The sequence below is a fragment of the Petaurus breviceps genome, unplaced genomic scaffold, assembly GCF_028583685.1.
Source record: "Petaurus breviceps papuanus isolate PSGF00001 unplaced genomic scaffold, PetGlider_PUasm1.0 90667, whole genome shotgun sequence".
In the NCBI taxonomy this organism is placed as follows: Eukaryota; Metazoa; Chordata; class Mammalia; order Diprotodontia; family Petauridae; genus Petaurus; species Petaurus breviceps.
The window spans coordinates 3,054,783-3,073,770 of NW_027187302.1; the positions used below are offsets into that span (position 1 = coordinate 3,054,783).

Genomic DNA, 18,988 nt, shown 5'->3' on the forward strand with positions numbered 1-18,988 from the left:
GGCACACTTCAGGAAATACCAGATAACCTGATTTCCTTTTCTCTCTTCGACTCTCTAGAAACCTAGAGAGAAAATTTTCTTCTCTGGTGTAATTTTGTATGTTTCTAAATGCTCTGGAAGGAGATGACATTCCTGAGTTATATCCTATAACATGTAATTAAAAAGTTTATTGAATCACATTTATTCAAAGGAAACCAATTTCCTTTGCTTTTAGACTGGACAAAACAGACATGTGAAATTTTCAAATGTTCTCCCTGCCTTAGGAAGCATAAGCACTGACTACCTCTAATTCGAGTGACTCTGGGCAAATCCTTTAATTTCCCTAGGTCTCAGTATATTGTCAGTAAAGTGAGATGGTTGGACTAGGTGGCCCAGAAGTCTCTCATAGCTCTAGGTATATGATCTTGTATAAATAAATTTAATGAGGACAGGATCCCTTACTTAGGATAAATGGTTTGCTTTAGTAGAATTATAAACAGGTCCCTAACTAATGAATTAGTTATTATTCATCACTAGCCAGGATCACTCTATAGAGTGACAGATGACATATTTCTCACTCTACCATACTGGAAATATAAGATAAAATATTTTAAATAGGTTAGAATAATGTTTCTCAATCATCTTTCAGGTGATTCTTGCCCTGAGGTTTGACTAAAGGGACAGATGTTGCGTGTATACTGTGTTGAGAAAAGTACCTGATTTGTAGTTAAAGATTTGATTGTGTTTTTGAGACTTGCTTCAGCAAGGTTTTTTGTTGTTGTTTTTTTCACCTTTTACTTGACCTCTGTGAACCTCTGTTTACTCATCTGTAAAATGACATATTTACCTTCTTTACAAGTGTGTGGTGAGCTAAGCTATTTTAAATGTGTTATTCATAGTACAAGCTCAGTAATTGTCTGTCTTAACCCTCTGTCCCTCAAAGTCTAGCCCATCTAAATATAGAGAGCTGCCTTACCAGGGTGATGAATTTTTTGACCACAGCAAGTCTCAAAGACCATCTATTGAGTAATATAGGATTACAATCTCTGGTGGATAAGCTACCCTCAATGATCAAATCCCAAATATTGACTAGTATTCCTAGAATAAAAGCTTTCACATGATAATCATCAGGCTTGGTAAAGCTCTCCAAGAATCAATCATTCATTCATTCTGCAATGATTAATTAAGCACCTACTGAGTGCAGAGTACTGTGTTAGGTGCTGGGGGAAATTTTAAAAATTTATAGACCAGTGGGAGATAAGTTTCATTTGGGGATAATTATAATATACAATATTACATAATGAGTATATCAAAAAGTTGCATAACAAAGTCTGAGGGTAAAGGTCTATGCCCTCAGGAAAGGCCTAATGGAATAGGTGGCATCTCAGTTGAACTGGAAAGAGTGGGTAGAAGTTTAATAGATGTCAGGGGAGGACATACCAAGCATAAAGAACACACAGTGGCAAGAGAATTCAGGGCACCTTTGAAGAACAGAGAGCTGACCAGTTTGACTGGAGCTTAACGTACCCAAGGAACACAGTATGAGATGACCCTGCTAGAAGGGCACCAGATTTTGGAGGACTTTGAACATGCCAGGCAGAAGAACTTGAACATTATTGGCAATAAGGAACTACTGAAGATTTCTTAGGAGGGGAGGGACATGACCAGATTTCTAAATGAGAAAGAGTATTCCAGCATTGGTATGAAGGATGGATTAGATGAGAGAAAACAGATACAAAGAAGGCCTGTCAGGAGGCTATTGTAAGTAATATTCCAAGTAGGGGTAATAAGAATCTATGATGGCTTGGTCACTGTGAAAATAGAGAGAAGATGGGGAAGATGCTTCCAGGTTATAATTGGTAGCACCAGAATGGAAATAAGAGAGGAGGGTGATAATAATAACTAACATTTTTATAGCACTTACTGTATGCCAAACACCATGCTACACATTTACAAATATCTATTTGATCCTCACAACAATACTTCTAGGAGGTGCTAGTATCATCTGCATTTTACAAATGAGAAAACTGAGGCAAACAGAGTTTAAAGTGACTTGCCAAGGGTCACACAGCTAGTATGTATCTGAAGCTAAATTTGAACTCTAGTCTTCCTAACTCTAGACTTGGTAGTATAGATAAAAGAGAAAAATTAGTCAAAGATAACCCCAAAGATATACATAAGAGAGAATGAATAATGCTGGCACTTGCACAGTGAAAATCAGAAGGAGAATTAAGTTAATGGGGGTTTTGGCTTTAGACATATTGAAATTGCAAATCAGTAATGAGGACTAACCTACCATGAGATTGGGGTGAGTGGTCATATTACTTTTATGATTTTTCTCCAATGGAATTCAATAGGCCAGAAGCAGGAGAGGAAAAATTATCTGGTGCAGTTTTCCTAAGAATAGTGACGCACACACTGTGAAAAGCAGATTATTGGGACAAGAAATTCTTGAGTAGTAGCTAGTGAAATATTTCAACTTGGATATGGCTAGGAAACTCAGAATGGGGGAGATCAAGTATAGTTGTAATAGGAGGAGGAGGAGGTTTGTTAAGTGTTTATATGTATATATATATACATATATATATATATAAAATCTCATTTTTATTCTTACAACAACCCTGAGAATTAGTTAATAATAATGATCAGCATTTATATACTTTAAGGTTTGTAAAGCACTTTACATATATTATCTCATTGATCTTCACAGCAAATCTTTGAGGTTAACTATAGGGTTATGAACATAAGAGAATGGGTGGATAATCCTGGCAATGACACAGTGAAATGAAAAGAAAAAGGGAATGACCTCAGAACCACAAAGTCCAATTTTGTTTTTCTAAGCATACATTCATTCTCTTTGACCTCTCTGTAGCTCTCATCACTTTTGATTACCCTCTCCTATTTGAATCTCTCTTATCCTTGAACTTCAGAGATACTATACTCTCCTGGCTCTCCTCAGATCTCCTTAATGGATCCTTTTATGACATATTGTCTCCTCGTATTCTCTCTCAACACAATGTACAATCATTATCCAAACTTTATAGATTAGAAAACTGAGGCCCAGGCTCACACAGCCATTAAATGTTGGAGTCATGCTTTACTCTCAAGTCTTCCTGACTCCCACGTCCAGCACTCTATACAGTATAATTGAGCAGAACAAAGAGTAGAAAGGAAGATTCATGAGATTGAGAGAGTGGAAGAAATGAGAAGGTTTTGGTTGAAGAGTTCAATTTCAGAATTCTAGAGGTGGCATAATTCTGAAAGATGGTGAGGTTTTAATGTGTGACCATGTAGGAACATTTCTGAAGTGAGTTAGGGAAGGGAGAGTTGAGAGATTTGAGGAAGTTAAGGAATTATCTAGTCATGTTGTTTGAAGGGTCATCAGCATGAGTATTGAAGTCTTTGAAGATCATAGCTAAGAATGAGTCAGAGAGGAAGTTTATGGTTGAAATACTAAGATTATTGAGGGAATTGATTGAATAATTTGATTGGTAGACAAGTTGGGTAGAAGGAAAATAATCCTCAAAAGAGGAAAAGTCACTGAAAGATAGGAATATTGGAATAGTCTGGAAGTGGCAATGGGAAGCAAGGATTATGCCTGTTATTGTGTGGGCTCTGTAAAAGTCTTGATGAAAAAAGCCAGATTTTCATTGAAGAGAGGAAATGGAAGAATGTTATTTGAAATAAAGAGGATCAGGTGTGGGGCATTGCAGGTTAAAATAAATCTCTGTTATGTTTATTGGCTTGGCTGAATTTTTTTTTTCATTCTGTATGACTGGAGACAATTCCTTGGTGAGTAGAGGGGATGGAAAATGGGAAAATGATGAATCAAAGTATCAATGAAATATATACTAAAATAATTTTTAAAAGAAAGTGGATATCGTAGAGCAGGGGTTATTAAGCTAGGATTCATGAACTTTCTTTTTATTTAATATTTTGAAATTTGTATTTCAATATAGTTGGTTTTCTTTGCAATCCTATGTATTTTAGCTCATGTATTTAAAATCTAATGTTATACTGAAAGGGAGTTCATAGGCTTTACCAGGCAGCCAAAAGGGTCCACAATGAAAAAAAAAGATTGTTCTAAAGAATTACAAAGAATGGTCTAAGGCTATGAGTAAACTAGTAGTGTTAGTTCTGGGAAGGAGGGAGGGAGGGAAGGATGGATTTTTTTAAGTGTCTGCTATGTGCCAGTCACTATGTTAAATGCTTTACAAATATTATCTTATTTGATTCTCACAATAACTCTGGAAGATAGGTACTATTAGTATTCCCATTTTATACCTGAGGAAACTGAGTCAAACAGAGGCTAAGTGACTTACCCAGGGTCACATAGCTAGTAAGTATCTTAGGCTATATTTGAACTTAAGTCTTCGTGACTGGAGCATCTATGAACACTCTATCCATTACACCATTTAATTGTCTTGGGTAAGTAATAGGGCTAACTAGAATAGAAATGGCAGTCTTTCTCATGTGGGGGATGGTATGGACTGCCATGGAAATCATTTATGAAAGTTTCCATTTTTTCTTCCTTTTTTTTTCTTTTTGGAGGGGGGAAGGCAGGGCAGTTGGGATTAAGTGACTTGCCCAAGGCCACACAGCTAGTAAGTGTTAAGTATCTGAGGCCAGATTTGAGTTTAGGTTGTCCTGACTCCAGGGCTGGTGCTCTATTCACTATGCCACCTAGCTGTCCCTACCCTCAATGTTTTATACACACACACACACACACACACACACACACTGTTTATAGAAATTACATGGTCATATAGATATAGATATTTGCTGTCTTCTCCATTACTTGGGATTTGGGGCAATGGTGGTGGTAAGAGTACCACATGTGACATTTTTAATTCTTTGTGGTCTTCCTCTATTTGAGATATTTGCAAAATTATTTCCTGAATGCCTTTAAAACCATGTCACTCCCAGCACAATTTTTTCTGTATTTATTTGATTAGGTCCAAATTCCTCCCAGTCCTCTCCACTGAGAACTTTACTTCATATTTTACAGAAAAAAATTGAGGCTATTTGCTATGAGCTGCCTTTTCTCCCCTCTTCAATACTGCAATAGCCTGTTGGTGGGTATGCCTGCTTTGTCTCTCTACACTCCAATTCATCCGCCATCAAGCCCCAAAAGTAATTTTCCTAAAGTGCAGTTCCAACCATTTCATCCCCTTCCTCAGTAAACACCAGTGGCTCCCTGTTGCCTGCAGGATCAAATGCAAAATGCTGTTTTTGGCCTTCAAAGTCCTTTATAACCTATTCCCCTTCTCCCTTCCTAGTCTTCTTATACCTTATTCCCCAACTCATTCTTTGATCCATTGACACTGGCCTTCTTATTCCAAGAACAAGGCACTCCACCTCTGAGCTTCAGGCATTTTCCCTGCCTGCGCCCCATCCATGCAATTCTCCCCCTCTTCATCTCCATGGTCTAGTTTCCCTGGCTTTCTTTAAGTCCTAAGTGAAACCTCACTGTCTACAGAAAGTCTTTCCTACCTCCTTTCCATTCTAGTGCCTTTCCTCTCCTAAATATTTCCTATTTATATGTATATACCTTGTTTTTTATGTATTTGTTTGCTTCTTGTCTCTGCCATTAGGTTGTAAGCTCCTTGAGGGAAGAAACTTATCTCTTGCCTCTTTTTGCTTCCCAAGCAATGCTTAGCAGTAGACAAGTATTTATTGACTTAAGTCCTGGTGCCACTCCCTCACATGTTATATTACATCCTGATGTTTTAAAAAATGAAATGTTCTAGTATCGTAGTTCTGTTGATTATAATAGATCACTGCAGGAATGCTGGCACATATGTTCCATGTCATAGTTATTTGTCCTGAGAGCTTAGTCTTCAAATATTATTATGTATTCTTCTGACATCTCTTGGTCTCACGCTAAGCTCTTGGGCTCATTTTCCCTTCAACTGCATGTAGCTATTTCATGAAACAATCATGCTCATAAACTTTCATCACCTTCCATAATGTTTTACAAATAAGCTTCTACTCCAAACTAGTATTGCGTCAGACTGCCACATCTCTCTCCTGGGGAAGGATCACAGATACAGAGTTGGAAGGGACCTGTTATGGAAATGAGAATCTGAAGATCTTCCCTGCCCCTTGGCCCTTTGATAGGCTTAAGTGACTCTGAGAACCTTCCTTGATTTGAAAATATACTCTGCCTCCTAATAGACTGGATGTGCTCACCTGGAGCCTGTGGAGGGAGGCTTATTTTTCAGGAATGCCCACACCTTGTTACTTTGTGATTGGGCAGTGGGTCACAAGGGTTGTGATGGTCTCGGCTATATATACCCTGATGTGAGGTTTTGCTTTGGGGCTTACTTTGGGAAGAGTTGTGTGATTTGGCCAGATGAGACTCTGGGCAGCCATTGTCCCCCCTCCCCATCTCCCCCAACTCCTGCCTCCCCTGGCTTTGAAAACCCAGAAGTTGGTGCTTCCCTCTCTGGTAACTAACTAGGTATGGATGTAATAGTCAGATAGCTGGAAGCTTGTCTGCTGATCTGTTTCTCTGTCTGCTTGTAACTTCTGTTTGTATTCTCTGGTGTTTGATTGATTAAAGTAATCTTGTTAACCCATTTTGAGTTGTTTTCCCTTTAAAAAAAAAAACAGATCTAAGAACCTATGCTAGCAGCCACCCTGGGTATGTGTAATGGGAATGCAAATTTGGAAGATCTTCCCTGCCCCTAGGCTAAAGTGCACCAGAAGCCTGGGGAGGGAGGCTTGTTTTTCAGTAGATACTTTTTGATTGCCAGTGGGTCAATAAGGTTGTTACATTCTCTGAGCCAGGAGAAGGCTATATAGGCCCTGCTGTGTAGCTTTGTTTTGGGGACACACTTTGAGAAGTGTTCTGTGATTTGATCTGAATTCTGGGAAGCCGTTGTTGAGAGTCCCCCGGCTTTGAAAAACCCAGATGTGGAAACCCAGATGTTGACTGGGTATGGATGTAATGGTTGGACAGTTTGGAAATCTGTCTACTTGATCTGTTTCTGTCTTGATAATTCTGCCTGTATGCTTTGAAGTTCGGGGTGCTGACCTTTTTCCCCTGAACAAGGTAAACGATATATGTCTGACTGATTAAAGTAAGCTTGTTAACCCATTTTGAGTTGCTTTCCTTTAACAAAGCAGATCCAAGAACCTGTATGGGCAGCAAACCCTGAGGACGTGCTTGGGATGCTTGCTGCTACAGTATGCTACAGGGTGCTTGCTGCTACAGGAGCTTAGAGGCAGTTAGTTCAATGGCCTCATTTTACAGAAGAGAAAACTGAGGACCAGGGAGGATAAGTCATCTGTCTAAGATCAATCACATAGGAAACATTAGAGGTAGAAGTTTTTTCCCTATATTGAATTTCATTCATTTCACAGGCTAATTGGGACAGTTAGGCGGAGCAGTAGCCAGAGTATTGGACCTGGAGTCAGGAAGTTTGTTGTTGAGTTGTGAACAACTCTTCATGACCCTATTTGGGATTTTCTTAGCAAGGGTACTGGAGTGGTTTGCCATTTCCTTCTGCAGCTCATTTTACAGATGAGGAAACTGAGGCAAACAGGGTTAAGTGACTTGCCTAAGGTCACACAGCTGGTGTCTGAGACTTGATATGAACTCATGAAAATGAGTCTTCCTGAATCCAAGCCCAAAATTCTATCCACTGAGTTGAGTTCAAAGCCTGCTGTAGACACTTATTAGCTGTGGTAACCTCAGACAAGTTACCTAACCTCTGTTTGCCTTGACTGAATTTCCTAATCTGTAAAATGGAGAAAATAATATCACCTATCTCCCAGGGTTGTTGTAGAGATCAAATAAAATATCTGTAAAATGTCAGCATAGTACCCAGCACCTAATTAGGCACTTAATAAATCCTTGTTTCTTTTCTTCCTCATTTAAGTTACTGTTTTATAGAAGTTAAATTTCTTTAAGCAATATTATTAGTAAAAGTCAGTGTCTTTACTTTTGTTCATTTTCCATTTTTCAGAGTCCATAACTAATTTAGATAGGTAACTATCTATAACTGTGCACGTGTCTTCTGTCACCTAATTTGGTATTGACTTTAACCCTTGTTCCAGCCAGTCATTGAATCCACTTATGTAACCAGTTTCCTTTCTGTCAAAAAAGAGATACATAATCAATGCTTTAAAAAAAAAGGAACTAAATTGTTCCTATTCTTTGACTCATCAAGTCCCACTGCTAAGCATATAGGACAAGAGGTCAGAGACAAAAAGAGCCCCCTAAAGTGTTCAGTACAGTGCTTTTTGTGGCAGTAAAGAACTGGGAACAAAGCAAGTGCCCATCAGATAGGGGAATATTTAAACAAGTTGTGATCCATGACTGTTATGGAATATTACTGGGCCATAAATAAAACAACAAATGTGAAGAATTCAGAGAAACGTAATGAGATTCATGTGGACTGATGCAGTGATATATGAAAACAGGAAGAATGACACAACTACAACAGAAAACACACCAAAATTCAACTGAATAATGTGCCCTTATAATGACCATGTGGCCTGAGAGAAGAGTTGTTGTTTTTAAATGCCCCTCCAACCCTTCATTGCAGAGGTAAGGGACAATGGGTGTAGAATATTGCATTTGGGGTCAAACAGGGTTAAGGTTTTGATCAATTTCTCAAAACTGTTTTTTTTTTATCTTTGTTACAACCCCCTGAGTGAGGGAGGGATATATTTGGAAATAAATGTGACACAAAAGCAAAAGATAGCAGTAAAAATATTTAAAGAGAAAATGAATATTTCATGTTGTTCATAAAATTTATAATTTGTTTCAGTTTTTTATGATGTTCTATACCAACCACATAGGGCACTTTTTGACTCTTCCTCAAGAAACTGTCACCTATAGGTGTTAGACTGAGTATATAAATGAAACAGGTTTGGAATATACTCAACACTTACCACAAAGTCTGTTGCTGTTGTACTTATAGTATTCAAATATTCACTTTGCACAATGAAGGAATCTCCCCCAGAAATTTTCCCCAGCCATCCCACTTGATTGGCTAATACTTGTCACCAAAGTTTCATTCAGTTGCTTAATCAGCATTGCTATAGCAAGGCTATCCACACAAAGATGGCATGAACTATGTCAACCAATTGGTAAAGTCTAGTGTTTAAAAAAACCAGTTAGGTGCTACCATAGCTCTAGGAGGACTCAAAGAACTTAGCTCCATAGTAATCCAGGAAAAACTTTCTGCCAGGGGCGGCCAGGTGGCTCAACAAGTGAGAACACCAGCTCCAGTGTCAGGATGACCTGGGGATCAAATCGGGGCTCAGATACTTAGTACCACACCCAGAAATAACTGGCCATGTAACCTTGAGTAAGTTACTTAACCCTGATTGCTTTAAAAAAAAAAAAACTTTCTGCCAGCAGTCAGTGATCAGTGTAATAGCTTGCCTTGAATTCCAATTCATCTCACTTTGTCTCGTTTTAACAAAAAAATTTAATTGATTTTTAGTTTTCAGCATTCATTTCCATAAGATTTTGAGTTTCAAATTTTCTCCTCCTCCTTCCAAGATGGAGTGCAATTTGATATAGGTTCTACTTATGCATTCATATTAAACATATTCTCATATTACCCACAATCCATCTCACTTTGACTCTGCCTTCAGAGACAGGCAGATAGGACTCAAGGGGGCGACTATATAGAAATACCAGCTCAGAACCATCTGAGAGACTCAGAAACTGGAGGCAGAAGCACTCACTTTCCTATGCCATGAGTAGAATCAATATGTGAATGGTATCTACAACATATGTGAGTATCTTCTCAAGTCTCTAATAAATGCTTTGGGGATTCAAAAGAGAGGGCTATATACCATATTCCATACTAGAAACCCAAGTAAGAGTCAGCAAAACAAAACAGTAGTCTACAAGCTTTTGGCTTCATTTCTTAATCCTGAAAAAAATATAAATATCTATCTATCTGTCTAGATCTGTATGTCTAGATCTACACCTACATATCTAGATATAGATCTATATCTCTATCTCTTTATGTATATCTACATGTAGATATAGATATATGTAGATATTCCAACATAGGATAGCTCCAGAACTAGCAGGAATCTCAGAAGCCATTTAGCTCTCTCCTAGCTCCTTCATTTGTATGATAATAAATAACAGACAAAAAAGAGTTGTCCAATGCCCACTTCGCTTGTGTTTTCTGTATCAAGGGAAACAACCTCCATGCTGAAAATTATAGAACAAAGATGACTAATGGGATTGATACCCAAGATAAGTAAGGAACTTAGTTGCCCTTGATGAATTCAAATCATCTGGCCCAGAAAAACTATTTAAAAACTTTTTAGTTCCTAAAAGAACCCACAGAAGTTTCATCCTGATTCTCTTACTCCATTGCATTTCTTCATTATGAGAGGAAGTTTGGTTTGTTTTTTTTTAATTGCTCATTTCCTTAGTTTTCTCTTCTGTTGTTTTTCCCTCCATGGGAGCTCACTTGTGGGAATTCCTTCCTTCTCCACCTGTCTATCTATCTTGTTTACCTGTTTCATTTCTAGTTTTTTCAAGGTGCTTATGAGTCATGCTTGTTGAATTTTTCTTTCTTCATTCTCTGCAGCAAATGTTGCCATACAAGCTATATTTAGCTTCATAGTAGCCATATCACTTCTGCTTATGTTGAGTACTATGAGGAGAGATGACAGGGTATTCTCTGAGGTTGTATTTCTTGTTGCCTTTGGGATGTTATGAAACCAATGAGCTGTCCCTTTCAGTGGCATTTTTTTTTAGTGTCTTCTGGTTTTAAAGAGAGAGAGGTATCAATGTAGATTTGGTTCTGTTCCTTTAGCTCTGCATTAGCCGCTTGGATACACATCATATATCAAGAGTATCAACCATTAGACTGGTGTTTGTTGACATTCTAAGAATTATGTGATAGCCTCCTCCAAATTCTTTGCTACTCTGCTTGCCCCTGTTCAGTGGGGTTGAAACCAAAGCTGGCCACACAGGATTCAGGGTTCTTTTGTTACTCACAACTAGCCAACCTTCTGTTTGATAAGTCTTTCCATGCTTAGTTATACTGGTTCACATCAAAAACATGTGATTTAGGGGGCGGCTAGGTGGCACAGTGAGTAAAGTGCTGGCCCTGGAGTCAGGAGAACTCAAGTTTGGTTCCGGCCTCAGACACTTAATACCCACACAAAAAAACTAACTGTGTAACCTTGGGCAAGTTACTTAACCCCAATTGCCCTCCAAAAGGCAAAAAAAAAAAAAACCCCGTGATTTTGTGGTAAGGTGAATGATAATTGGGTATCATTAAAAGTACTATATAGTTATCCCTTCCACATCATGGAGTTAGGGGAATCATGCCCCCTTGATCTGGAAAATATGAGTAAAAATTTGTGGCCCTCCTTTTGTACCAGAGAAGTCTGAATTTTTTTCTTTTTCTTTTATGGGATGTTTACAGCACCTTATTGTAAATTTGAGGTTAAGTATTTGGTCATAGGCTATAATATATAATATGATACATATATTTTATACATTTCTGAGTTTTTAAACTTTTTCTGTATCATCTGCTAGCCTTTGTATGTCATCTGCAGCTTCTACAAAACTCTCAAAAAATTCCCAATTAATTTCTTATGCCAACCTGTGATATATCAAACTCACATTAGGGAAAATCACAATATGGAATGGATAACTCTACAGATTCCCAAATATAATCCATATTGTTTTCTTCCTCCTATTCAAACTAGACATACACTTTCTATTGCTAAGACTATGCCCTAAATCCTTAGCAGCTTGGTAGAGCCTGCTAGGACCTGCAATCCACTGTCATACCCTCGATGCTCTGAGACCGCAGAATCAGCTCCATGCTACAGCAAGGCATCAGAACAGGACTTCTATGAAGGCTTAAATATAACTGAGAACACATTTACAACTGTGCACTTGTTTAAAAAAAAAAAGACAATATTTGGAAATTCCCCATAGCTTTATGTGCTTCCAGCTACATGATAGTCTATCTTCAAGGAAAATTGTTACCCACATAATAGGAGTGTCGATTTGCAACTGTGTAAGATAGGGAATAAAATATATTTTAAAATGACTAAATATTTGGACATTGTTCTTGGTTTTCTGTGCCTCTTACTTTATGACGCTACAATTTCAAAGAAAATCATTGCACTTATGATGGGAATATTGAGTGGAACTTTCCCAAGTTCATAAGCTCAAACCACTAGATTCCTTATTTTTTTCATTCTTTTAAAATAAGGATACTTATTTAGCCATCTGTTAAATATCAGCAAGCCCCCATATTCCAGTAAACAGGAATAAGGAATCTTGGCTAGATTTAAAACTTCAGCTTAATTACATCAAGACCTCTCCATTTGTATTTCAAGTTGCTAAAATACATTATAGCTTTAAAAGTTTTTAGTAATAACATCTTAAAAAGCCAAACATAAGATGGGACTGTTTCTACATAAAAGCGACCTTTGTCTTCCCTCATCTTCTGCCCCTTCCTTCAGACCCCCATTAAGCTACAAAAGACATCTTGCCATGGGAGAACTTCAGCTTTGGTTGTCCACTATTAGCCCTCCATTGATAACCGATTCTACCAGATGACTATTTCCAGAAAGCCCCAGTCATGCTTCATTTAATTTCCTCCTCTATAGCCTCTTTGCCAAGTGCTTTGCCATTGCCCAGTTTTTCCTCTCCTTCTCTTCCACTTCAAGTTGGGGAACCACAAACCATGATCAGATCAACTCGTCCCTTGTCCCTGGATGGGGTACTTCAACTATTCCCCACTCACTCTTTCAAGAATATCCAGAACCAAAGTGCCCCTCCCTTTCCACCACTTTCCAATACGTGGTATTCCTTCTCTGTTAGAATGTAATCTCCTAGGACAGGGGTGGGGAACCTGTGGCCTGTAGGCCACTTGTGGCCTTCTGGGTTTTTGGGTGGCCTTTTGACCAAGTCCAAGTTTTACAGAACAAATCTTTCATTAAGGGGATTTGTTATATGAAGTTTGGATTTAGTCAAAGGGCTGCACTTGAGGACCTAGAGAGCCTAGCCTTTGTATCCCACGTACTTACCATGGTGCTTGGCACATGGCAAGCACTTAATAAATCTGCTCATGCATTCATTCCTCTGTAAAATACGATACCATGCTGCATCCTTTCCAGAACAAAAAAAAAAAAACCCAACATTTTTTTTTTCTTTGATGATAAAAGATTTCTGGGACACTTTTGCCTGCAAACTTTAGGAGAAAACTACTTTTGATGGTTAATTTTAGCAATGGTTTTCTCTTTTTAAATGTAGAACATTGTGTTTTTGGATTGTTTTTGCTTAAAAGAATGATCTTTGCTTCTTGAGAGTTCAGCTAATAGTTTCCTTTTTTATCTTCCCTTCTCTCTCTCTCTCCCTCTCCCTTCCCCTTTCTCCTTTCTTCTCCCCTCCCCCCTCCCCCAACTTGACATCAAATAGAACTTAGAGGACAGAAGAATAATTTATATTATCAGTTACTTTTATTGAATAGTCTCATTTTCTCTGGTCTCAACTTTACAAACAAATAAGTGGAAAATTTCAGTAGGAGAAATAAAGAAGTGAGAAACAGAGTGGGGAAACTCCCTTTTCTATTTCAACAGAAACAGTCAGAATAGGGGAGAGGATGTGGGGTCATAGAGTGATGGTACTTTTTGAAAAGCTAAATAAGATTATGTCACTCTCATTTTTTTTCCTTCCTCTTCTTCCACCTGCCAGTGGCTTGATGATAACAGAAAAAAGTTCTCCCACCCTTTTCCTAGAAACTCTGATACTGATGTTGTTCCTCCCCCTAAAAATGTGTTTCCCCTTGCTTTATATTCTAAACAATATCCATGAAGTCTCATTAAAGGAAGGAAGCAAGCATTTATTAAGCACCTACTATGTGCCAAGGTGGGGCTGCTGGGTGGTATAATGGATTAAAGTGCCAGGTCTAGAGTCAGGAAGACTCATCTTCAAGTTCAAATCTGGCCTCAGACACTTACTAACTGTGTGACCCTGGGAAAGTCATTTAACCCTGTTTGCTTCAGTTTCCTCATCTGTAAAATGAGCTGGAGAAGGAAATGACAAACCACTCTATTATCTTTGCCAAGAAAACCCCACATGGGGTCCCAAAGAGTCAGACACAGCTAAAACAACTGATCGATAATATGTCAGAGTAGACACTATTACTATTCCCATTTTACCATTGAGGAAACCAAGGCAGATAGTGGCTAAGTGATTTTTCCAGGGTCACAGTTATTAAGTATTTGAAGCAAGATTTAAACTCATGTCTTCCTGACTTCAGACTCAGAGCTGCCTAGAGAGTCTGTACACCTCAATCAAAGGTGTATGTGAAGATCAGGGTTTAGATACAGATTTAGTGAAGGTTTTGCTCCTACAGAAATCCCATAGTGATGATGGAAGAGCTGACTGAAGAACTCTTTTTATATTTAAATTTTTTAAAATGAATTCTTTTTAAATTTAACATAGAGGAATTCATGTAATGTTGAGAAGAGTTAGAACCTTAATGTGAATTTAATTTAACAATTCATCCCCAAAGAGTAGCTCCCTCAATGTATAGGATCCCAAGGAAATGGGGAATACTTGGATATCCTGAGAGCAAATATGGCAGAAATGCTCCTTGAGCTTCAGACAGCTAGAGGGAGTAAAAGCAGTCTGACCCACTCATTCCACTGGTTGCCCATTCTGTACTGTCTGAACAGAAGTGAGACTGAGTTAGTCTGGGTATTCAGTTTTCCAAAAACTCCTATTCCCTCGGGACAGACAGGGAAAAGAAACAGGTAGGTCTGGGAGAGCTGGTAGGTGGGTTCATGAGCAACTTAACTAGTGGTTAACAAGAGGTCAATTGAATCTGGGTTAGGAAATGATCTGAGTAAATCTGGAGATGAAGTAGGAGGAGGGTGTTATAGAGAATTGTTCTTAGCAATCGGTAGCAAGAAGGAGAGTCTAGGGATGACAAAGCTGAGAAGAGGTACTCATTCCATACTGGTGAGTAGCTGACTGAATATTTATTTATTTTATGACTATATTTTCCTGGTAGCACCTGGGGCATTCTCCCCCCTCCCAAAGCCAATTAGGCTTTGCTGCTTCCATTTTAGCCAGCAACAAAACCCTGGGTGTTCCTAATTTTTATTTTTTATTTTTGTTATAAAAGTAGATCATAAAATTATTACTTTAGACCTGGAAGACACTTAGAGGCCTATAATGTATTCATTTCATGGATAAGAAAACTGAGGCCCAGAGAGGGTCAGTGACCCTGGGATCTTGAAAGCAAGACCAGTAGGGCACAAGCTTTTTAGTGATTTTCCCAAGATCACAGTAAGCACCAGACCTAGGAACTGAGTAGTTAGAAATTTGTGAAAATTTGTTGGGCAGCTAGCCTGAGATTTCTCTTGGGGGTAAGAGATGTGGGGGTAGAGAGCAGAGTGGGTTGGGGGAAAACAATTTCAGTGGACACAAAATTGTGGGAAAGTACTTAAAACTTATCTCCAATTTCCTCTGTGGGGTCATTGTGTATGTACAAATAATATATACTGTATTGTATATTCTATACTAGATATTGTACTACATATTATATACAACATATAACAATGTATATAATTATGTACAAACAAGATATGTACACACATACACAGGTTGTTTATATGTATATACACACAGGGTTGTTTCTAACCTGTCTTCCCCATTACACTGCGAACTCCTAGAGATATCAAGGATTGTGTTAACCTTTCTTTGTATACAGCCCTTAGCATTGTACACACCACATAGTAGGTACTTACTAAATGCTTGTCAAGCAAACATATTTTAAAAGTTTCCATTCTTTTACACATGTTGATATACTAAGTCTTAAAAGTTCCCTTCTCATTATCCATATTTTATTTTTAAATGCATTTCAACTTCTTTTATTTATAAGATTATTTCCTAGTATGTATTTTAAACATATAGTATATATTTTACAACATATTTGTAACTTTCTGTAATTGAGGCTTTACAAGTGAAGGGGGTACCCACTAAGAGGGTTAAGGTTGCTCTGGAGACCCCAAAATACCAACATGCCGGATCTTGCCGAATGAATTCAACTTGAGTCTTCTCAGCCTAAGAAAAGTAAAATTTACTAAAAGTTTGCTTGCATTAGACACAAAGTAAGTCTGTGCTAGGTCATTCTATGGCGCTGTCCCTCTTCTATGGCATTCTATGGCGCTCTCACCCACTTGGTGTGAGATGGTGTCTTATATACAGAAGGTTGTGGGAGGAATCTAGGGGTGGTCTAGAGGAGGAGTTTGGGGAGAGTCTTCAGGAGGAATTAATGAGGCCAATGAGTGAATAAGGGTGGGAAGCTACCTGGAGACCACAAACAATGGTGGGCTAGGCCAGTTCAAGGGTGGGAAGTCTAGCAAGGACCTGCCTCATCAAATGGGAGGATTCAATCAAGAGTCCAAGGGAGGTTCCCAGAGCCTGTACCTCAAGGACTCAAGGAGAGGGGGAGGGGGTTCCCAGAGCCCATACCTCATCACAAGCACCAACTGGCCTTTCTCCCTTTTGGTCCAAATGAGACTGCCTCTGGAAGGCCCTCCTGGTTCCTGACCCTACCATGGAGGTGCACTTGGGACGTACTGGAGGAGGAACACAAGCTCTAGCTGATGGGACGAAGCTGGGAACTCTCCCGATTGAACCCAGGCCCTGGGAGATTTCTCGGAAAAGGACTTCTAGGCTCTGTTTTCTCCTCTTAGGCTTTGTTCCTAGTCATCCCTTTTGATCCAGTCGATCAATAATCATTTATGATGAGAAGGGGCCTAAGTCTACTCCATGTTTGAACTGGGAGAGTGAAGCTGTGTCACCGAAACTGTGACAAATAAAAAGTTTAGAGACATAGTTTCTGGGTAATTAACAATCATTTTATTAATTATGGCTAATAGATAATTAATAAAAAGATTGGTCATCTGGCCACCTCTTGTGAACCAAAGATCCCTCATAGAACTCACTCAACACTTTATATGCCCTTGAAAGAGTGGGTGTCCCTGAGGGTGGGAATTAACTCTGATTGGTTAACAAGTAATGAGAGAATGAATATTATGAGAGGTGGGCTTATTCTAATGAATAAGGGGTGGGGAACATGTAGCCTATGTGGCTTTCTAAGTCCTTGGGTATGGCCTTTTGACTGAGTCCAAGTTTTACAGAACAAATTATTTTATTTTATTGCTTTTTTTTTTTTGGAGGGCAGTTGGGGTTAAGTGACTTGCCCGAGGTCACACAGCTAGTTTTTGTGTTAAGTGTCTGAGGCCAGACTTAAACTCAGGTCCTCCTGACTCCAGGGCTGATGCTCTATTCACTGTACCACTTAACCACCCCAAAATTCTTTTTTTTTTTTGGAGGGGGAAGGTGGGGCAGTTGGGGTTAAGCGACTTGCCCAAGGTCACCTGGCTAGTAAGTGTTAAGTGTCTGAGGCTGGATTTGAACTCGGTCCTCCTGACTCCAGGGAGGGTGCTTTATTCACTGTACCACCTAGCCACCCAACAAATTATTTATTAAGAGGATTTATTCTGTGAAGTTTGGAGTCAGTCAAAGGGCCCCACTTGAGGACCTCAAGGGCCACATGTGGCCTAGAGGTCGAAGTTTCTCCACCCCTGGGGAATGTGACCCTGATCACTCATTCTTGGTCAGAGACTTTAAAAAAAATTTTTTTTAATTTAAGACAAATACTAAAACTTAAATACATGATAAGAAAATAAAAAGAAACATCATAAACTTAAATATATAAATAAGGAAAAAACATGTTGTGTGCAGCAGAATGTAGGAAAGGATTCAGAATATATAGCAATAACTTTCCATTTCAAGAAGGCCTATATATTAAATATTGCACATTATATTGAAAGCTGTCCATATTTTCTTAGCTTCCTTATAGGTTTTTCTTTTCTTCTCTCCTGTATATTTTTTACTTTGTTCTTTTCCCCCCCTTCCTCCCTCCTGCAATTAAGCACGGATATATTCATATATAGATATTGATATATATACATATATGTACATATATACATACATATATAAGCATATACTTTCCCTAAGAGATTCTACTCCTAATCTTTGTTTTTATGGTTGTGTGTATCTTTTTTTTTTTCCTATCTCTCATAACTCCCCTACTGGCTACCTTGCCCTCCTATTACTTAACCTACCCCCCTCCAGCAATCCCTCCCTTATTCTCCCATTCCCATAAATCTAAATACCCTTTTATATGCCCGTTTGACCTGTTGCTTTTCTTCTACCCACTACCTTGTCCTCCTATTACTTAACCTACCACCCCCCACAACATTCCCTCCTTTATCCTCCCCTTTCCATAAATCAAAACACTCTTTTGTATACCCCTTTGACCTATTCCCTCACGCTACCTTCTAAAGATCCCTTCTTTATCCTCCCATTCCCACTGATCTAAATACCCTTCTATATCCCCCTTTTAGCCTATTCCCTCACACTCCCCTCTAAAGATCCCTCCTCTATCTTCTGCCCCCTCCCTATCCCCTTAGAGTTTTATTTCTTTCTAAATTTAGAAGACTTTTATACTCTTCTAGATGTATATGTATTTTTCCCTCTTGAACCCATTCCCAATGAAAGTAGTTTTCCAGAACTAACAGTGCCCTTCCCCCATCTAATTCCTCTGTATTGGTTCTTCCTTGCGTAAAATGATTACTCTTTTAGCTGTTCTTGAACAGTTTAACGTTCTGAGATCATATCATACTCCAGTCTATCCCAATCTTTCTTATAAGCTACCTAATTACTGATAACAATCTTAGACATAGATTTTACATTTTACCTACATAAAAGGTTGGTATGTACTTTATATTTCACTTAGATCTTGTATGTGAAATCTTCTATCAGGTTCAGGTTTTTTTTTTTTTTTTACAAAATTCTGAAAGTCTGACAATTCAATAAATATTCATTTTTTGTCATTCAGACTTATGCTTAGTTTTGCTGGGTATAATATTTTCAGCCAGAAGCCCAGTTCTTTTGCTCTCCGATATAGTGTGT

The 18,988-nt window shown here is 38.5% G+C and overlaps 1 protein-coding gene across 1 annotated transcript in view; it reads left to right on the forward strand.

Moving 5' to 3' along the window:
• NT5E (5'-nucleotidase ecto) overlaps positions 1-18,988 on the forward strand; it is a 75,637-nt gene that overhangs the window by 33,658 nt on the left and 22,991 nt on the right. The gene's annotated exons all lie outside the window — the stretch shown is intronic.